The sequence below is a fragment of the Corapipo altera genome, unplaced genomic scaffold, assembly GCF_003945725.1.
Source record: "Corapipo altera isolate COAL_440 unplaced genomic scaffold, ASM394572v1 24, whole genome shotgun sequence".
Classification (NCBI taxonomy): Eukaryota; Metazoa; Chordata; class Aves; order Passeriformes; family Pipridae; genus Corapipo; species Corapipo altera.
In genome coordinates this window covers 1,091,114-1,113,906 of record NW_020884903.1, presented here as the reverse complement: position 1 = coordinate 1,113,906, position 22,793 = coordinate 1,091,114, and the positions used below count along the sequence as shown (strand labels likewise).

The window sequence follows — 22,793 nt, the reverse complement described above, 5'->3', positions numbered from 1 at the left end:
GCTGACAGATTGCAACTGGGTTTAGCTGGGGCACACCCCTTGGGGGTGGGGGTTGGCATTGGCTCTCCCTCTCCTTCCTTTTCTGTCTCTGGAGTGTGCACAGTCTGCGTCACCTGCATTCTTGCACTGATGCAAAGAACCTGGGAGTATAAGATGGCTTTTCAACTCCTCAGGCACAGCTTGAGAGATAATTTGAGATAAAGCCTGATATTTTACTTTTGAGCATTTCTGAAGTATTATTGCTTAATCCTTTTTATTGATCCATAGCTTATGCTGGAAAGCTGTTGTCTCGGCAATTTTCAGAGTCCTGGAGGATAATGGCACTAATCACATTTCATATGACCTTTCAGAACATTTGTTGCACTGCTGCATTTACCTCCTCTCTTAGTTCCAGTTATGTCTTTTATTCCTCAGTTGCATGGCTTAGAAGTGCAGTTAAGAAGCCTTCTGCTTGACTGGTACATAGTAATTTGGTGACTGAGAAGCAGAAAGGTCTGTAAGTGGACTGCTGCTTCAGATTGCCATCCTTTGATGTGCTAAGAAACCTTGATCAGCCTGAGAGAGCAATAGCTTCTGGGCCCAGGAAGTAATGCATATTTACTGTGATGGACACACTACTCAAAACTCTTTGAGTCTGAAAACTAGAAGATTGCATTCCTCATGGCTTTGCTTCAGCATGTATCTTGCTTTTCTGGCCTATTTTGTAATCTACATGAATAATTGGCTCTTGTGTTGCACCTATATAAAGAGATGCTGCTTTGATATCTGGAAATGCAGCAATGAGTGCTGAAGTGCTGTTGTCACCATGGCACATCAGGGGGAAGTTCGATGTGATCACGTGGGCAAGCATTTCCACCCAAGTTTTATTCTTAGATTTGTTTTTCGCTTTCACTCTGATTTGGTTATATTTGAATTTTTGGCAAATGCTGCTAGCAAAGTTAAAATTTGAAATAGCAAGCTAAATCGAAGAGCAAAGTGTACTTTGCATAAACAGATAAATAGCAGAGCTAAAAGTATAAGGAATTATTTCCTTTCTTTTCACTAGAAGAGTTATGTCATTCCAGTCTCTTCCCAGTGGTGGAAGGCCAAGAGACAGTGGACACCAGTTGAAATGAGAGAAATTCACTTTAGTTACAAGGAGAAATGCGTTCACCTGAAGGACAGACAGCTGGCTCGGGGCACAGGTTGCCCAGGGAGGCTGCGCAGTCTCCATCCTTGGGAGTTTTCAGGACCTGACTAGACAAAGCTCTGAGCAACCGTTTGGATCTCATAGCTGACCCTACTTGGAGCGGAAGCCTGGATCAGACACCTCTTGATGTCCCTCCTAGCCTGAATTATCTTGTGATCCATTAGAAACCACTTGAATTTAGAAGGACTTTTTTCTGCTGGGAAAATAAATAAAGCAATAAAGGAAGGGTAAAGTGGCAGGATCATGTAGGGTGTTGTGATAACAGCAAGGCTGGTGATGGCTACTATAAGACAAGGAGGAATGCAGCATCTGTCCAAGCTCATTCTGGAGTGCTATCTGGAGTGTGTTTAATTGCACAAGGCAATTAAAACCTGACACTTGCTGTATGCTATTTGTTTTATGTCAATGCTAGGTATATAGCTAGTTTCCAAAATTTTGGAAATAATCAGTTGAGTTTTGTTTATATTGGTTAACACTGCTCACCTTGTGGGAGCAGTCTTCAGGACAAGTAGATTCTTCCTTCAGAAAGCTTCTAGTCTTTGGGGGACTTTTTGTTTAGGTTACTTTTTTTTTTTTTTTAAGATTGATCTATGGCTATTTCCAGTCCGTCAAAAATCGTGTAGGAGTGCAAAGAGAAGGCAGATTAAAATCTGTGGTTGAGTGAACTGAAAGTGAGTCAGCTCCCCAATGTGAGGTAGTGCTTATCCATGGTGATATGAAGCCAAACAGAGCTTCTGTAGAGGAGAAGAAGAGAGAAGTGGTCCAGGTACTGAGACAGCCTTGCAGAATGAAATAGGTGAGCCTGTAAAGAGGAATGTGGATGAGTCAGATGATCATAGCACCTTTGGAGGACCAAAGCACTGCTAATGGTTTAGACAACCCTCCAAGTGTGCTTTCCTCTGTGTTTTCAGGAAGATGGCCTTCAACACTGGAGTCCAGCAGCCACTTGAAAACAAAGAGAAAATGTACAAAATTCACTGTTAGTAGCGTATGCCTTATGAATGTGCAAATGAATTTGAGTATTTTACCCAATCTCAGTTTTTCCATTGTATTTCTGGTTTTGGTTTTATGCTTGATTTTTGTTTCTGCTGGAAGGGCATCAGTTTAATTTACAGATTGACTTTCCTTCTTTGTGTTTGGAGGCAATACAGGTCAATATGGAAAGCAATAGTTAGTAACTCCAAAGGGGATTTAAAAGGTTTTTGCTTATTTTTGCCCTTTTTCTACTGCTATTCTGTCTGCTTCCACCCATCCTTGGCAGTCATGCTCTAGCTGTGATGGGCTGGGTGAGGTCTCAGCAAGGACACAGTCTTGTCCCTTCCATATTCAGAGTGTGAAAGCCATCAGAATTACTGCTGTGAGAAACTGAAAGCTTTAGGTTTTAGCCTTAGCTTTATCTTGTCTGTAACCACTCTGCTCAGGATGTCTGCACAGTGTCTGTCTCCAGAGTTATGTTGGTGTAACTGTTGTAACTTTGTGTCCACTTTTTCCCCAGCATCAGATACTTCACTGGGTAATTTGCCTTTTCTTTTGCTTTCTTTTATACATATGCAAAGCCTTTGTATTTGTTCTTTTCTGTGTTTTTTCCACAGATGGTTATCTTCCACTGTTGCATGGGTAATAGTGCTGATGAACAAGTATTTCCTTTGACATGTTAAAGCATAGCTGTAAAGAAAATGAAGCAGAGAAAATTACGGTGGCAAAGGTTCCTAAATTATAGTTGTACAGGAAGATTGTGATAAGGAAGTAGTTAAACATTACTATTTAGTCAAACCTGCAACTGCGGCTGGTACTTCGATTGTCTCCTCCTTTTGCTGACACTTAATTTGTGTGGTTGGTCAGATACTCTTCCTGCTAATAAAGTCCCTGTTTTATTGAACTGAAAGCTTGTGGAAGTACATGGGTGTGTTCTCCCGGAGAGTTTTAGGTTAAGTGTCAAACAAATGCTAATTATTTTCAGATTTACTTGTAAAAGAAATGTTAGATGTTTGCTGTACCCACTGTTAAAAAAAAAAGCTAAAACGAACGAATAAAAACCCCCATGACACGAATCAATCTTCCCATCTGGGAGCAGATACGTGTTCAGTTTAAATATATTGGAAAGCAAACATAATGTAATAGGATTGAACCACGATATTCACAGATAGAAGTCTTAACGTTTGAGCTGGCTGTGTGCTTGCTACAGCTGGAAAGCACATTGCTTTTATGGCTGCAGTATGTTTGCTCTAGCTCTGACAAACAGATGTGATCATCGTCCTGTGCGTGCTCTTCAGTGGGGTCAAGCAGTCGCTTGTCAGTGTGATGGTGACTACAAGCCATGATCTCCTAGCAGCAGGTCTCACATTTGAAGAGCTTTGCTTGGTTTCAGAGCATTACAGCAGTAATCTGCAAGACTCCAAAGACCGTCTTTCATCCACAAGGATGTGGGACCAAGAAAATGTGCTGTGTAGGTCTTTCACAGAATTAAGGAAAACTTGCACTGATCATCCTAGACACTGTGCTTTTCCTTCTGAAAATAGCCATTAGGTAATAACTTCCTTTGTCTTTCCTCCCAGCCAATTCAGAATGTGCCCTAAGGCAAGGTGGGTTAATTTTGTTTTAGCAGGATGGATCACTGTGAGCAGAAGGTAGTTTTCTGTAGTAAAGCTAACTGGCTTTGTGCTTATCTTAACCTTGATGAAGCTATTACCATAGATTTGTTAGGAAAAGAGTGAGGTGAAGGCAGTGGCCCGGACTGAGCAAAGGTTAAAGCAATCAGCGATAGCTCTGCTGTCAGCAGAATTGCATTGCTGGGAATCTTGTCTGAGCCTTTGCACAACTTTCTTGTCTGCTCGGCTCTTAGCTGTTCCTGTGAGCATGTCCTTAGACAAGCTAAGGAAGGGCCAAGGGTTGTCAGCCTGCAATTTCTGCCTGCCCTGTGCATTGTGAGGACAGTCCAGCATGTAGCAAAAATACTGCAGGAGTGGCAGTTGTTTGTGGTGGGGCCTAAGATAAACGGATTTATCCAGTAACCATGAGGCTGCTCAATTTGGATCTTGGCAACTTGGCTCTATTTTTTTTTTCTTTCTCACCAGAATGCTTGTACTGAGGTTTGGTATTGTGGCATCCTATTTTTAACACCAAAGCTCACTTATCTCTAGTTGAACGTGTGGTATGTTTCGTTAGAGAGAAGTGGCATTTTATCAAATGTCATAAATGAGCTTTCATGCTGGAACTAATTCAAGCCAACCACTGAAAAAGGATTATTCCTACTTAATATAAATTTATATGTACAAAATGATCATAGTTGGAATCAATAGAGTTTATTGTCAAAATGAAGAGATGTCAGACTCTGTCATAGTTCTCAACCCAGCAGTATGTTTATCATATGGTATTACAAAAATCCATATATGCCTAGTTTATCCCAAGTACTGTGGGTCTTCTACACCAAACTAATATATCTGTAGAGGAATATAAATTCTTTTGCAGTTGCCCGGTACTAAAGGCTGTCCCTTTATGCAGAGATATAATTGCTGGCCAGTATATCTTTTTGCATTAAGGACAGTCACTGCAGCTGTTTGAGTCTTGTCATGTTTATGCATGACCAGATATTGCAATAGGCTGTAAGAGTTTGCTGCAAGGAAAGCTTTAATTTTTCAGTCTTGGGAAGTGGGCTCCATCTAGTGTTTAAATGAAAGATTAGAGTCCAGTTCCTTTACTTGAATGCCCTTGCAGCATGCATAAAGGACATAGAGGAGGAATTGCAATAGGCATCACTTTCTCTGATGATTATCTAGAATGAGATGTTTCTTGATACAGTCAGTATGGGAATAGAAACCTGAAATACTTCGTCTGTCTTCCATATTCACTTGAAGCTAAAATAATGCTTTTATGAAATAGCACAGAGATAAAAAAAAAATTAAACCAGCCTGGCAATGATGTGATCCTGAAATATTTTGTGGTTAGTTCCTATATATACTCTCACAGTATCTTGGAAACCAGCCTGTTCATCTATAAAATCAAAATTAGAAAACTAATTGTGGAGGTCTTTTAAGAAGTATTTTGAAATGGGTATTGGGTATTAATATCCAGTCAACAGAATAGTGTCCAATATGTAATGCTTCTCTAAAAAAGCATATGGGATTCCATCCTTTATTTTTACTGTTTTCTTAGTCTTTCAGCTTTTGTAGTATTTAACCCTCTGGCAAAGGCTATTTAATTATTTTTTTTTTTTTATTAAAAAGGATATCACATTTTGAACTATTTTAAACTAAAACAGAAAAGTATCTGATAGTTAATATCTCATGTCTCCAGTGCCCTGATGATAATGGTGCTGTGCAACAGGACAGGAAGCATCAAGAAGAAAAATGTTTTTTTCATGTATTCAAGGTGGTGTGAATTTATCCAAGCAATTTTTTTCTTTCTTTTTTTTTTTAACCCAAACAGACTGAGAAAGTTTAAATAAAAGTCTTAAAACTGAATACAGATTTACCTTCTACACTCCAAACTGAAGAAGCAGAGACTCAAAATATTTAGTTGGGAGGGCACAACAGCAGACCTGCAGAGAGGAAAACCTGGGATATCTGGGAGCTGTTTAATTATTAGTACAGTGGGGTTTTGTCCAGTTGTGTTTTTTCTTCTGGATAAAGGGAGATTTTGGAGGCCACTTAACCAAACTTTTCGCCTGAGCAATCTGGCACCTTGCAGCATTTTGAGACCAGTAAGGGAAGAGCAGGTAGGCACCATGCCTGGGCTGAGTGTGTCTGCTGCCTGAGCTACCAGGCGTGCAGCAGCCACTCATGTCTTAGCCCTCCCTGCCTGCACGGGGATGTTGCAGACCTCTGCCACAACTCAAAGGCATGGTGAGGTTGTGTGACTTGACACCATAGTTACTTACACTGAGGGCTGGGACTCAGAGAGCTGCAGAGCTGCCTGCCCTTGTGAGATAGAGGAGATCCCCCCACCAAATCCCAAGACAGCTCTTGGTTTATTTTCCACCAGTTTCTGGAGCGGTGTGGAGCAGGGGCTGGGATCCAGGTCTGAGTCATTGGCAAAGAGTCTGTTGTTGTTTCATCTGTAAAATATTTGGGGTCTGGGATTTCCAATTGACACTTGCGAGCTGAGTGCAGACAAAGTTAATGGGAAACATCTGGTGCCAGGAGGGAGTGGTGAGATGGCTACCTCGGCCACGTGAAAGCAGGGAGCTCTTGGGGTGGGGTGCCAGGCTGCTCACATGTCTGCAGTGTGGGGGAAAGGATCAGGAATGATGGCTGAAGAGGGGAGCCAGGGAAATGGGTGGTGAAACCCTCTTGGGCACAGGGTACCACTGCCAAGCCCTGGGCACGGATGGCCCCAGAGCCTCCCAGTGTTGGGCTGTGCTTGTTTCACTTGGCTAAGGAAGGTAGCTGGCAGTTCAGTGGGGGTGCTTAAGTACGTATAAGTATACACGCTTTCTTAACACTTCATAACTTTTTGTTGTCATTGTTACTGCTTTTGAGACACTGGTGTAGTTGGCAACCTCTCATCTTCCAGTCCTATATAGCTGTAAGTTTGGTCTCTCAACCCCACAAGAGATGATAGCATCAGATGGACACCTGGACTTCTTTTACTATTAAATACTGTCTTCTGTAGGAAAAAAACCCATTTCTTTATCTGTTGAATTTTTTAAAAAATTTAAAATAGCACAGTGCTAAATCCAGTTTACTTTTTTTATGTTACTTAATTTCACATTTCTCCTAGAGTGGAGAATGAAAGCAAACATGTTTGTGTTACTTGAGGCTTTTGAGTCTTACAGTAATACAGTAGGTCACTAAATATTTTGTGTTGTTTGTTTTTATTAGTTACCCACTTAGAAGCAGTGGTTATACTTCAATTTCTAAAAAAAATCTGGATATATCTGTTTCCTATAAATCCTGTAAAAACCCTTTTGTCTCTTCCAACAAAATTAAATTTGGTCTGATTCTAAACTGCCACAGCACCTTTAAGATGTATTTGTAAAACTGCAGATCAGAAAGGCAAGGCAGTATTTTTTTTTTCTGGTGCCTGATAATCCAGAGTCATCAACTCAAACACTGCACTATATACAAATCCCCTTTGTATGGTAACCTACACTGCACTTCTAGCTGAGGCTAAAATTGACCACAAAGGTCTTACAGGTGGCTTTTGTTGTCACCCACCAGGTAACAGGATGGGACTCCTCACGTGCGTTGTTGCTTTGAATCTGTGAGAGATGAGCTTTGAACCTATGCTTGCCATGTCCAACACTGCTGGTGATCATACTGGTGGTGTCTTACAGCCAAGAGAGATGGTTTGGTGCTGGCAGGGGAGGGAGGGTCCCAAAATAGTTGTCCCTGTCCCCTCATGGCACAACTGCACCGGTTCTTCCTGGCTGGGTCCAAGATAACAAATGGTAAAGCTCAATGAAGGAGAGAAAAACCTCTAAAAGGCTGGATTTGGTCATGATGCTGAACTGCAGGAAAGAGGGTGGCAGCACTAGGGGAAGCTTGTAAGTACCGTGTGCTGCTGCATCCAGCAGCTCCCTCTGAGCACAGAAGAGTCTAAAGGGACAAAGCAAATGTCAAATAGTCTCTGAACCTTAAAATGGCAAAATGGAGGATAATGTAGAAAAGAATTGCTTTGCTGTACTTGGAAGAGCTGTTGCAGAGTTTATAACAGCAATTGAAGAGGAAATCAAAGAGAACATAAGGTTGGAACCATGGTTCTGGTACATGAAAATTGGGATTGAAGCTTTCTGATCATTCCTGTTGCTACGTTAAAGAAGGAAAGTACTAAAATAGAGACAGGGGTGGAAAAGAGCAGAAATAATTAATGGTTTCAAGTGGTGCAGGTCATGAAGATGATGTAATTACTCCTAACCTATTTAACCTGAAAGAAAAAGAAATCTATAAGTAAAAGGGGGAGGGTTAAGGGGGGGAAGAAATTGACTATTAAGAAGACTTGACGATTTTGAACTCTGTATCTCCAAGTAAAATTAAGGTATAAAATACTTTATCATCTACCTGTTCTCTGTTATAGTGGAGGTAGCAAATAGTGCACTGTGGAAGTAAATAGTAAAGGGCAGGCAGTTGGCATCAGCTAATTGATGGGTTGGGCCATGTATTTTGAGAGAGAGTACACTAATACATCAGCTAACTAGATTAAGAGTGATAAGATGGCAAGATCCTTAATTTAAATCAGAGCTATTTACAAGGTGTGTAGATGTGGCACTTAGGGGTATGGTTTATTAGTAGTGGGCTTAGCAGTGCTGGGTTAACAGTAGGACTTGATGGTCTTGGAAGTCTTTTCCAACCTAAACTATTCTATGATCAGTATTTCAGACCGTGGTATGTGGTCAGCTCCTGGCTGTCAATGTTCCTCGGTGTAGTGGGCACAGAACCCACGTCACAGTAGATGTGTGTTCACCTCTCCTGCACTTTCATTCCTTTTCCCCTCACAAACTGGAGCCTGCCAGTTTGGGAGCTGGACCTAGCTGGCACCTGCAGTTTTGCATTCATTTTGGTTACCTGACTTGAACTACCTTCTTGCTCTGCTGGGGATTGATGTCTTTGGTAGCTGCATGACCTGTTGGGTCTGTGCCACAGTAGCATGTGACATTGGATATTTATGAACCAGAAGTGTGCTAAAAGGACATCCATTTAAACTGGAGGAAGAGAAATTGGGAAGGTAACTTTGCTGTCCTAAGATTGAGAGGATTGGTTTTGTGGCCTAAACAGTTGCTTTTAATATGAAATTGTCTTTTTAGTCGGGGAAGAGATGCTATCATCCTTCCTTCTTAATGTGCCCATAAGAAATAATGGCAATCATTTTATTGTAGCTCTGTTTTCATGAGTTTGATGAAATGATTTGCTTTCGGTTCTTCTAGAGACATTTCTGAAGGAAAGCTTGCTCTAATTCGTAGACACGAAATTGGTAAGAATTTGCCTGTTGTCACTGATGTAATTTCTTCTGTCTGACCTTATTCACCTGGCATTAAAATCGTATTACGGAATTTCAGTTTAAAAATTGCTACAGCTAATAGGGAAAATCTTTGCTTTAAGTGTTTTTTTGGCTTGATCTAATCTGTGTCCTTAATGTCCACTGTGGGACTGGATCCAGCTCTTCAGTGCTGACAAGAGCCTTTTAACGTCATTTATTTATTATGGGGAAAACAGCGTAAAAGCTTAGTTATTAAAGCCACTGTTTATAGGGGAAAATAATGAAATTGCCTAGTCTGAAGATAGAAGTTATACAACTTAATATCTAATCTTAAATAGCATTATTAAAGCCAAATACACACCATTAAAATAATTTGAGGTTTACTTTGTTGCAAAATCCAAGCAGAATGCCTTCTGACATAATACTTTGTAATGCAATGGCCAAAAGTTACTGCTCTGCCTGCAGTGCAGTGTGTGGGCTACATGTAACGCAGGTTTTATTAGTTTGCCATGCCAGACTGCCTGCCCTTGGGAAGCGTCCCTTGTGCTGAAAGCCCAAGCATGCTTGCAGCTATTCTCCTTACAAAAGTAGGCATGAGGTTAGTTGGAGTTATTTTGGATCTAATTGCTGTTTAAATAGCAATATAAAACTAGATTGAACTGGAATATGCAATGGCATTTGTAAAGGTTTTTTCCTTCCTCTCAAATTTCTACTTTGCTCTGAAGGGGCAACACATACCTAAAAGTTTTTGATTCTAGAAAAACTGGGATGTGATCTAAATTTGTCAGTTAAAACATACATGTTCCCACATACAAAAAAAAGTTTTATAACTTTGTTGTTGTTTTGAATGTACAATACAGTGTTGAATTCTTGAGGGTTTGTTTCTCTTGATAATTCTGATTAAGGGAAAAGCTGACAACTAGTCAATACCATGGAAAAGAAAGTGTTTAATTAATGTTGTAAGAGGAGAAAGAGTTTTATTAATTCAAGAGATGATTTTACTTTTTGTTATATTTGATTGCTTTCATGCTTTGATTTGCATTAGCATGCAAATATTTCTTCCTTGCTATGCTCAGTGTTGAAAGAGATAAAATAAAGCAAAATACAAAAAGAAGCAATGAAGACAAATCTTTTTCTTCCAAAGGAAAATGTAAATGTTATCAGTACTAGGAGAAATAATGAAAAAAAAGTACGCTTCTCAGAAAAGTGCATTAATCAGAGTTTTGAATATTTAAAGAACAATTTTGTCATTACATCAAAATAGCTCAATCAGAGCAGGCAAAATGTAGTATTGATAAATGATGATGCCTCCAAGGGAGATATTTCAGGTAGTATTGTCACCGAAGTGTATTTATAGAGCTCCCAGAAGCTAATCAATACTAGCACTATGCAGGAGTGCTATCTTTTTGCATCTTGATTGGGCTTATTTTACCTGCTATATTTCAATATTTGAATAGAAAATAGAAATTTTTTTAACAGAAAATAAACCGTCACTTCTGGGATTTTTGGAAATGAGAACCTTGACATTCATTCTGAAATACACTGTTACTTTTTTCTGGAAGAAGGTGGGGAAAAAAAGCATAAGGAAACTACGATTGGATTAGATCACCTGATGATGATCTTGTGTGGGGGAATTATTTCATTTATTCCTGACCTGTATTCAGTCCTAGTGTCTGTCATGTTATTGTTAAAAGAAAATCATCTTTTTACTGTTTTACAAAGGAAAATGTTCCTTGAAAAATCTCTGATATCTCAGATCAACCTGTTTGATAATTTTATACATATGTTGTAGTACGAATTTGATGGCTTTGCATATAAAATTTAGTGTTGCTGATGTTACATGGGTACTGCTCGGTGTATTATTAAAAAACCTTGCTGCAATATTTCCAGTTCAAAAAAAGGAAAAAGAAAAAAAAGTCTGTTGCTTGAATGCTACTGACAAAAAGGTAGGTGAGAGAAGGGTATATGCATAAAGGGGTCAGAGTCTGGAAGTAAAGAGGAAAATGCAGAGGCTATCATGCAGTTAAGTTAGGCAATGTTCATACATATACTCCACATTTGCTTAAGACGGTTTGTGAGTGGTCTCAATCTCAAAAGGCCTTCATACATGCTTGAATTTAAGCAAATTTATAATTATTTGTTGGATTATTAGGAAGAAATTCTTTACTGTTAAAGTGGTGAGACACTGAACTGGTTCCCAGAGAAACCATTAATGCCCCATCCGTGGAAGTGTTCAAGGCCAGGTTGAATGGATTTTTGAGCAACCTGATCTAGTGGAAGGTGTCCCTGCCCAAGGCAGTGAGTTTGGAACTAGATGACCTTTAAAGTCCCTTCCAACCCAAACCATTCTATGATTATGTTCCAAGCTGTCTTGGAAAAATACTGCTTCTAATAAATTCCTAATGCTTGATGCAAAGGAGGAGGAAAGAAAATCCTTGAACCACCTATGGTACTATTAGTAAAAGAAATAATGGGACAGAAAAAGGGAACCCTTTTATTGACAAATGCAGTCTGTCCCCCAAAGCACACCTGTTATTCCTTGATGGGCTTTCCCCTTGAAGTCCTGCTGTGCTTTTGCCTGACCTGTTGCTTTGTTACAACGCTCAAAAGCACGTTTCCCACCCTGCTGCATACAGATGTCTCCTTTGGATCTTTCCTCTGCTTCCTGATTAACTGCTCTTGACCTCCACTTACCGTTGTGCTTGATGCCTCCCCAGTATGTCCCTCTCTTGCTGTCCTTCCATGCCCTCCTGTCATGCTGCAGGAAGCCCAGGTGCCTCACCATACTCTCCTGGCTCTAGCAGGGCTCTGCCTGTCATCTCAGCCCTGTGCCACATGGATCCCACCTTGCTGCTGACTTCATCCTTTTTCTTACCACCTCTTTGCTAGCCATGGGCAGCTACATGGGGCGCTGTGCTGATGAGGCTGGTGGCTCTTGGCACAGTCTCGAAAGTGGCTGGACGGTTTCCTGTGTTTCCTGTTCTCCCCTTGAATCCCACTTTTACTAATTTAAATGCTATGTTTGCATTTACCAGCTCTTTAATTTTCCTCCTACTCTGGTTTTTGTGGCTCTCCTAAAGCTGAAGCAGAGGGCTGGAGACCCACTGAAACTTTCTGACTGAGACTGGAATGGAAACACAAGGCCTGGGACCCCAGGAGCAGCATAGAAAAGCTTGTTTCTGTTTGGATCCTTTGCTAGGACAATTCTTTTAAGCTGCAATACAGTTTTAAAAAGTGAACTTCCTTTTGAAAACCTTGCAGTTTCTCATGGTTATAGGCTGAGAACTGACTTGGAAGTGTCCCAGAAGTGGAGCCATTTGGCTTGCTGTTGCTGTCTGGAGTGGTCACCAAAGACAGCTTTCACTTTTTAACCTTTACAAAATATTAGTAAATGTAATTAATGTCTAATGCCAACCTTGGATATGTACGTGATGTCTCATGGGGAGAATAAGATTAACATTTTAGATACTGATTTGTGCTTTCCAAATGTTCACATTTACTGGAAGAAATTTTAATTATTTCATTTTAATGCAGTTAGATTTGTTCTTATGACCAGGCACAAAAGAATCATTAGGTTTCTGGCTCATCACATTTATTCTGTAAATATTTTTTATTATATCAAATTCCCTGAATTTTTTGAATATGAATACACTGAAGTACAGTGGCTTAATTAGTTTTCATTTTGCATATGCAACATGTTAGGGAAATGCATCTTTCATCCATGATGGGTGTACTATATTTTACAGTAAGAATTGTATTTTGGTCAGCAACATAAAGATCTACTTGTGTATTGAATAAATATATCACAACTGCTGATGAAACACTACTCCCACCTCCCTGTGATGTGCTGCTGCTTGCTCCTATGCTAGTTAATTTCTGGAAATGTTTTTTCTGAGTATGGTTAAATGGCAGCCCAGAGATGGCCCAGGTTTTATTGTCACCACTGAGTGGAAAAACAGTAACAGTGTGATAGAATGTGTCTGGCAGATAGGGCACAACCATTTTGACTCTTCAGGATAAATAAATTCTCTCCTATTCTGGTATAATGGTTTTAGCTTGGAGCTCTGCCAGTCCAAAGGGAGTGCACCCTTCTCTCAACTCTCTTTCCTGCCATCACTGTCTCATATTCATGGTCCAGCTCCTTCCCTCCCTCTTTCTGCAATGCCTCAGATCTCACTTGGATGTTTCTTCCAGGTTGACAGCTGATAAAATACAGAGTAACCCTCTTCTCTTCTATGTTTTAGTCTTCTTTTTATTTATCAAACAATTTCTCTAGGTTATCCTTTCTACTGGTTTCTGTACAAAATATAGCCAGAAAAGGACTTTTAATAGCTGTCAAGTTTTCAGACCAGTACCTCAAATTCATGAATGGCTCTTGTAAGCTTTTTATTTTTCTTAAAGCTCCCTTTTGTGGTGACACCAACAGAAAAGCAGTGACTGCTGATTATGGGCTTGCTGGGCATCTGTGGGCTTTTCTTGTTTGCCCTACTGTGTCCCAGGAACCAGCTCTGTCTCTGATACCTTAGTTGCAAGCTCTGCCTTGAAGCAGCATTTGGGAGGGATCCAACTGCTGCTCCTTCATGCAGTGACATACCTCCTCCTGATAATGAAAGAAATAAACCATTAACAGGCTCCTGTATAGGAGAGAAAAGCATTTTGCAGTTATTAATCAAATCCAAACATGCTTAGCCCCAACAGCAGGAGCTTGGGCTTTTATACTGAGAGAGAGATCTTTTATCCTTCTTTTATCCTTTCTTTTATAGGCCAGAGAGAGATCTTTTCTGCACATAGTTTGCAGCTTCTTCCATAAGTTTTCTCCATCTGGGATGATGTTCTTTGAGTCCAGTGATGTTGTTTATTATTATTATTATTATTATTATTATTATTATTATTATTATTGTGTTATTAGTATTATGATTTGGTTTTAGCTAGAGATTTGTGAGAAGTATATTTCTCACAAAATATTGGGTTAGGTTGTACTTGAAACAGAGCTGTCTCTTTTTGTGGGTCTCTTAGAAAGTAATAGTTCAACACAGCCCGTTGGTCAGAGCAGCAGTAGTCAATGGGAGAACACTATAGCAGCACAAGTCATTAATAAACCAAACCAAAAACAACCAGAAAAAAACACAAATGTACTGTTTATTTTCCTGCTATCCCATCCCCAGAGATCTATAGGATCCTGCATGATGTCTGTGGCCTCTTGCCCAGCAGAGCAAGCTTGTCTCTCTTAATAACAACCATCTGGGAGGACCATTGGAAGGGATTCCTGCTAGTTAATTATCTTCCTTCAGCATCTTCTCAGTCTTTTTCTGGGATGAATAGGGAAGTCAAAAGCAGCTATACAAGCATTTTTTTTAAATGTTATATGTGAAGTGTTACTGCTGCCAAATAAACTGCATTATGCCTGTGGAAGCCATTTGTATTTTTTTTTTTATTTTAACTTCATGCTGTGTACTAGAATTAACTAACTCCTACTGAGCTGGTTTGGAAGTTTCAATGTAACACTAAGTCTGTGTATACTAAATAATAAATCAAGTTCATAGGTATAGTTCTTTATTATATTAATTAAAAAATGATGCCTTTAGATTCCTATGCTTGAAAATTGTTAACATGTGATGCAAAAATAAGTAATTTTCTGATGTGTCTACTTGTTTGCTTACAAGCAGTTTCTATAATTCTATGTTGAAATGTGTTTTCCTACCTAGCCTGTATTGTAGCAAGACATATGTTATCATATATCAAGAGGAAATGTAAACAAATCATCAGGTCATAAAGTCCACTGATATTTGATTTTTTAAAGTGTTCCTTCCTTTCTTTTTTAAAAAGTTTATATCAGGCAATGTATGGCAGAGAGATTAGATCTCTTATTCCCTCCTGAATCCTTCCACCTGCCCCAAATTTATAAAACACGTGCACAGAGTGCATCCACAAGACATGATGGCAATTACGTTAGCAGAGGTGTTGCTCAGGTTTCTGCATTGCATTTGGTGGATGTCACCCGTGGTGGCTGCAGAGGGAGAAGGTGAATAGAGCAGTTGGTGGTCAGTGGCCCTGGCTATTATCGCTAAGGGACGGAGGGAGGAATGCTTTAGGAATGCCAAGTGAGTCCCAGGCGTTGGTGGCTTTGCAGAGGAAGGAAACTGCCTTTATTCAACTCTGCAAACACTGCAAAGTCTCATCAAAGTCTCAGAAGCTCAGTAAGATGTTCTAAACACTATTTAACTCTTTACTGTGAATATTTGTTATAAATATAGCTGTTCAGATGAAAAAAAAGGAAGTGATCTGCATGCATTTTGTTCCTGAGTTAGGCTTCCCATGATTACGGTTTTTGTTCTCTTTCCTCATTTAGGAGGAGTCTCCCACCCTCTTTGCAAGTGTAAATTGCTCTCCTGTAATGAGATCAATGGACCTTCACAGATTTACAGTAGTAGAGAATAATTTGGCTCATTACACATTTGATGAGATATGATCTATGAGGCTGTCTTTGCATGGACAGACAGTAAAACATTAAGAACTAATAAAAAAATGTCATGTTCTCCAACAGTGTGCTCTGGCTGTGTATATAGGAATATATTATTACATACAAGTGGAGAAAAGGTATCCATGGGTCAGTTCCATGGATTCCCCAAATGAAGGCTTTTCTCTACTTCCTAATTCCTTTGTGTGAAACTTTGTTTTGTCAGTCAGGCTGGATAGAGGCTCGGGTTTAATCTTGGGTTCAGCAGATGTCCTGGCAAAGTGCAGCTGCTTTTACACAGGCATTACTGGAGAGGGTTTTTTGTCTAATGGAAGCGCAAATCCTAATGAAGTCTCTTACAGTGGTACCATGCTGATGTTAAGGGTGGTTGTTTTGAGTCATAATCAGGACTTAAAATCAAACAAATCACCTAAAAATTGGTTGTTCCTGTAATTTGGTTGAGCAAGTAATCCATCACCCTTTGACAGCCAGCTGGCTACAGGAAAGGCTCTCACATTCCTGCAGGTTTGGTGTAGATCCTTGAAACCTCTATCCCTGTGACAGCTCTGGTAACTGGTTTGTGCTGCCTGGCATCCTTGATCCTTTGGGAAAAAGTTAAATGTACTTTCTTAATTTAATTTTTCCAGAGTACGTTACAATGGTATTTTCTATGATATTGATACATGTTCTATCCCTGGTGGTGGGAATTTTGGAAAGGGAATGAGAGTATAAGATAAAATTGATTGTGAGATGTGAGGAGTGTACTTTAAAAGTACTAACATGGATTATATGCAGGTCTTTGCCTGCAGTTTGTTTTAAGAGTTAAATTATTTTTGTTTCTCGAGTTTCTGCACATCTCAAGTTCATAATGAATTAATATAGGAAAGTGAATTTTGTTGAAAAGCTACTATGAAGACTTCTATTGAAAAGTAAATTTGAAAGAGCTCTGCTGTTGGCCAGCTGGTTATTGCATGCTCTTTTCCAAGTACTTTGTAAAAGTACTTTGTTTCCTCATGTGCAAATATTTCCCCCCACTGTATAACACTGTCATGACTTAGATGATGAACTGGTTTGTTCACATCTTGCACATAGACTGTTCTAGGCTGCCTTTTTGTCCTATGCAATACACGTGATGTTTTTACCAAACACATTAAGAGGAACGACCATAAGAGGTCTAAAGAGATCACCTTGAACTTATAAACTTCATCCTCATAGTGTAAAAACTCAGTGCTTTGATATTTTTCGCTCCATAGCACTCCACTGGTGAGTAGAATTGGATTACCTCTGTTCTTAGTAAAGGCAGAGCTCTTTACTGGGTTGTGTTTGGTTTTACTTTATTTTGGGGGGCGTGATGGGGTGGCAGATGGGATGGGGGTGGTTTTGGTTTTTTGTTTTTAATAGATAACTAAATCATGCTTATAATACTAGAAGACAATGTATTTTACACACTTTGTGGGTTAGGAAGCACTCAGGAAAACAAAGATGGCTTTGATGAGGTGGAATAATCCTCCAACCTCCTGCTCAGGAGGCTTGGGTTAAATTTCTAGGCTATGCTACTTCCAAATAATTCTTTTCCACCCCTCAGTTACTGCTGATGAGCAGACAGGAGTGTTTTGGCTGCTCAGTGAGGCCTCCCTGCTGTGAATCTGAGACATGTTCTCTGGTGGCAGGAACCATGGATGAAAAATATCTGTGAGGGCATGGCAGCCCTTCAGCATCTGGGGCTACACAGTGTGGGTGCTTCATTTTATTTATGCACCAGCTGCTTTGAAACAGGTTGTAACAGCACTGGAGTCTGTGCACAGAGCAGGTGCCCGGGCTGCAGGAGGGATACTGTATGAACCTCCTGTGCTCCAAATCCGACAGTGACATCTCTGTAAATCAGAAACCTTAACTTGCTTAAAACGTACTGTATTTTGCATGATTCCGTGGCTTGGTCTGGTGTGGGATGCAGAAGATGCCTCGTGTCTGCTGTCACCAAAACCTTACTCTGGTGTGACCATGATGCCTATGAGAAATACACATTTGCAAAAATGGCAGAGATCCTTCTCTGATACCAGTGTAGGGTCAGTTCCAACCATAGATAGCCCAGGGGCATCCTGAAGTAGGTGGGAGCCTCGTGGGCTGTCTGGCACTTACAGAGGTTTTTCATTTACACCATAAATTTCCACCTTTTGTAGGGATGTTATTTTGCTGCACTTTGTACCAATTTCAAACTAGAGTGAGAACTTAAGGTTTGGGGTTCCCCGCCCACACCCCTCCCACCACTAGGAAGAGGCAGCAAAGGTTCTCAGACCTGGTTTTCGTGGGAGTTGTAAATAATTTTGGGAAGTGAATAAGCAGAATGTTAAATTTTTTTTTAAGGAATTTCATAGGTCCCTGGTCTTTACAATGACTAAAAATGTTATTTTCAAAATTTTTTTATGAGAAGATGATTTTTTTAAAATTTTATTTTATGTGACTTTCATTTCATGCTGTTTAAGATTTCACAAGTGAATATACTCTGCTTCTGTTGAAAAAGTTAATATAAACTCCAGATGTGATTTCCTTCTCTGCAGAGGTAAATTTAAACCTAGTGATTCCTTACAGGCTTTGAATCAGCCATTCTTCTTTTCTTTTCCTTAATACCTAACTGATGAATTACAGAAGTAATTCAAACTTTGTTTTCCAGTCTTTTTCCTTTTCTGCTGGCAGCTGGAAGTTCTTTCACTGTGGTGCATATTAAAATACAGCTCGCTGAGGGTCCTCTAAACAGGAGTGCAAAGGTCTCACGTTGTAATGTTCCTCAGGATTTATACCTCTGGGCTGAGAATATGCTAGTTGCATATGAAGCCGTTGAGAACTGTTGACCTAAGAAGCCTTAGGAAATTTTGATTTTTTTGTTTTAAAAAATATTAATTCTCACCACCCCTGACTGTTGCTTAGAAAGTTATTACTCTATTGCTGCTTTTTATGCCATTTGCACAACCTTTCAGAATAATTTGCTTTAGAAAATCGTACAATGAGTCTTGACAAAATCAGATTGAAGGCTCAAATAACAAAGTGTGCGTTTGCAATGTTCCTACAGCTAATGAAATATAATTTAGCAAGTCAGTTCGATAATTTGCCTCTCAATTCCAGAGTAAAGTTTCATTCAATGACTGTCAAATTTATGATACCCCAAGCCTCACAGATGAAGCAAAGACCATGTTTGTAGCCCATTTACAGTGGGAGCCAGACTGTCAATGTGGAGCCCTGCCAGTTTGAGACAGATGAGAATCTGGCTCCCTACCGAGAGCATGAGATCTCGGTGTTTTTGGCATCTAGTTTTTGACCCTGACATCCAATCCAGTAACACAACTGTGGCTGAACTGCTAGCAACCAGAAGTTTTTTTCTTTTTATTTTTTGTTCCACAGTAGAAACATGTCAAGAATAGATAGTGAGGTTCACATGCTGTTGCTAGTGTGTTCAGGGAATCTGGGCAGCTCCTCTCACACCACTCTAGCAGAGAGTGAGATAGCAAATGCAATCATATCAAAACTCCCCTAGGACAGTAGCACATGGGGCTTTGATGCTTTGGGAAGGGGCAAAGGACGATGAGGAAGCAAAGCTGGCCAAAGCAAGGATGCTTATTTTTTGGACAACCAACACAACTGCAATGCCCTTGGCCTGAGCAAGTGATTACATCCCGGCTGAGATCACCATCAGCTGTTTCAGTGTGGGGCCACACACTAGCCCTTTCACAGGGAGAACCAGTAACATCACTTACTGGTTCAATTAAATATTGCAGGAACTTAGACGGCAATTATCATTCTATCATCAGTACATTGCTTCAGTGGTGATGGATGATTGGATGAATGGATTTACCTTCCATGAACTTTTTACTTGAGAAACAATTCTCTCTCCATTGTGGGCAAAGTGTAATTAAACAAGATTCTCAGAGGGATGAGTCAGCTAAATCTATTCCTTTTTCCGAGTTCCTGCTTTTTTTTCATCTTTCATGTCTAATATTAATTTGATTCTTTCAGAGACAGCCATTTTAACTGATTAAGTAGACCCTAAAAGTTGATGATGTGTTGCCAACATTTTTAACAAGATGTTCCTTCAAAAAATCATCCATCAGCTTCCTGCTCTTCTCAGAGGAGTGGGGAAAAAGAAACTTGTCAATTCTACATCCTTCACTTTGTTCTCAACAGTTCCTTCATTTCTCCTTGCTGCACATCTGGTTTAGTGCTTCATAGCTTGCATTGATTTTTTTGTGTGCCTTTTCATAAGAGTAGTTAATGTTTCCAGAAGTGATGCTCGAATAAACATATCCTGTCCCTTCTGTGGGAAGGTGGTTAGGGGACCTTTTCTAAAGAAGGCTTCATGAGCAGAGTTTCCACTGCATTGCTGGGGCTGCCTTTGAAAGCAGTGGGTATTGAGCCTTTCCTTGGCTGAGCAGAAGTGTCTCAGTCCTAAGCTTGGACACGAGCTGTTCAATGGTGTGCTAGGGTCCAGGTCTGGATGGGAATTCCTGTCAGGTGACTTTACTCTCCAAAGCCTTTTCCCTTAGTAAGTGATTTGTATTCACTGTTATGGTGCCATGAAAAGGCCTGAAGTTTTTAGAAACAGTGAGAACTGCAGAAAACTTCATTAGTAGACTGGGAGGCAACCCTGTGAAGCTTAGCAAAATCAGAGAACTGCATCTAGGAGGGAATAAGCAAAAGCTGGGGATGGCTGCCTCAGTAACAGCTTTGCAGGAAAGTCCTTTTGGTGGACAAACTGAATGTAAGTCAGCAGTGAAGGGCAACCGCAGAATCATAGATCATAGAATCATTTAGGTTTGAAAAGACCCTTAAGACCATTAAGTCCAACCATAAATATAACACTGCCAAGTTCACCACTAAACCATGTCCATGATGATTAAAAAGAGCGTAGACAGGCATGTCAAGACAAATGCCCCCTAATCAGCAATAGACAGGCTGTATCCAGAGTCCTGGGCCTCATTTTGAGTCCTGCTCCCATGGAAAAAAGATTTTCCATTTTAGAATGAGGGTTATCAAAATAAGGAGGCTGAAGGGTGGAATGACAGTCCAAGAGAGGTGGGAAGTGTGGCTTTATATATCCTCAAGAAGAAAATCGTTAAAGGGGAATCTTACAAGTGGTTTATAAATAAGGTGACTTGGAGTCATCTTGAAAGTGGCAGCAAGGGGATTTCCTACTAGGTGTAAATAACCAAATTTCACAGTAAGGATGATCAAATATCAGGACAGTTTGTGCAGAGAGTATGCAGACTTTTCATACTTGAAGATATGCAGAATTTGACAGAATAAACACTTGAGCAACCTGATCTATCTTTGAAGTTAACCCCACCTTCAGCAAGGAGATAGGACTTGATGACTTTGAGGTCACTTCCAGTCCAAATTATTCAGTGATTCAAGTAAAATCCTATGCTTTATGAACTCTTTGATTTTTAGCAGGAATGACTGCTAGTCTGGTCTTTCTCATGAAAAGTGTTTTCCAACCCATAACTATTCCTGATTTGAAACACTTCAGCTAACGCTTTTATCCAAAAGGAGTGTGTGTTTCACTTGGAATGGAAGAGAAGGGATTTGTTTTTTACCAAGCCAAAATTATCTTAACCTTGTTTTCAGGAATGAAAAGATTATATATTGTTTCACCTGTATTAAAATATTTTTACAGTCCTTTATCAAAAATTCTATTATTCTCATGCTTTCTGACAAAGCCTATTAGCCTGGCAGGCTGCATGGCTTTTTGGCAAGGCCGTACTGAGTGAAGTACTGCATAAAAAGTTTGTGTTTAGTGAGGATTTGAACAAGTTGGTAAGACTAGGTCTGGACGGAAGGGAAGTCTCAGAGTAGAGAGTGGGAGGAAAAAGAAGGGAGCAGGAAAGAAACAAGTCAGAGGAAGGGACTGGAAGGAAAGAAACAAGTCAGAGGAAGGGACTGGAGGGTAGTATCTTGCTTTTTTCCTGGCAAGACTCATTTAGTGGTATACTCAGAAGCCAGTCAGCCTGCTTTTTACATTTTGCAGAAGGCCTGTGATAAATAGGACGAGGCAATGCAGGTGATGCAGTAGCAGACTTGACTTGATTGACCATTCAGTTCTATCTGTTAGCCTGAAGTTCCCTAGTGATGGTATGTCACTTATCTGAATTTACCCTTTTCTGAGGTCTGAGCTGTACTTTGAGAATCACAGCAGTAAAAAAACCCGAGATGTAGTTGAAAAATATTGAGATTGTGCTAGAAGATACCAAGTGGTGTTAACATGCTTCCCTGGGTGGCACAAGTCGGGCATCCCAAACTGATGGATGCTTTTGACACTAATGTGTGTGGCTCAGTCTCCTCTGTAAAAAATGTGGCTGGAAAGATGGGGATTTATCAGTTTTGATGGCTATTCTTGCAGTGCTCATTTATCAGTGTTAAGTACCACCGGAAAGCAAGCGAGGAAATTGATAATTCTGTCTTCATAACTCAATTCCTTAAATGCTCTTTACCTTTTCCACTGGAAAAGGCAGCAATTTCTTCCTGGTCAAAAAAAAAAAAAAAAAAGAGAAAGAAGGAGGTTGGACATAGTGCATCAATAGAAGGCAACTTAATTCTGGCATTTCTGAAGTACTGACCAGTGTGATACTAATGTATTCTGGTGGGTAATTTTACCCATAAAATTACGTTCCTATTTTTTTGGTCAGTTTTCTGTTGTAAGTGTTGGCTTTAACGACATGTTCCTCTGAAGCTTCTCAGTCTGTTTGCATCCTCAGCATTACTGATGTAAAAGGAGAAGTCTAGCTTGTCCTGTCTAGATCACTCAGAGAAAAGGTAAAATTGTCTTTCAGGGTCTAAGTGGACCTTTCTGCTGCATGAGCTTCCACCATCTCTTTAACGTCACTGATAGCAAATATATATTTCTTCTGGATTTTGGCTCCTGCTTGTGATACGTTGGAGCCTTTATTTTTAGAGTTGCTATCTTTTCTCCCGCTGCCATATCTGTCTGCTGAGTGTTGCACTCCTGCCAAGTTACACTTGCTCTAGACACAACATAAACATAATTACATGTAAGAAATGTGAAGTTGCTTGGATTCACTGTGAAATGGGGGTTTAGTTTCAAAATAATTTCACTTTAGTCCTGTTTCTGGTCTTAATCCTGGCTGTCTAAAGCAAGGGTTACTTGCTGTTGATGTGTACAGGGTATAGTGTGCTTTAGCTCTTTTCACTGTCTGGAGATCTGAGATGCTACAGGAGAAGAACTAA

At 40.0% G+C, this 22,793-nt stretch overlaps 1 protein-coding gene across 1 annotated transcript in view; it reads left to right on the top strand.

Moving 5' to 3' along the window:
• Nucleotides 1-22,793, top strand: part of EPB41L3 (erythrocyte membrane protein band 4.1 like 3) — a 138,714-nt gene that overhangs the window by 5,497 nt on the left and 110,424 nt on the right. Inside the window, exon 2 of the mRNA XM_027650781.1 lies at nt 22,321-22,361. The gene's annotated coding sequence lies outside the window, so the exon portion shown is untranslated. The remainder of the gene's footprint in view (nt 1-22,320; nt 22,362-22,793) is intronic.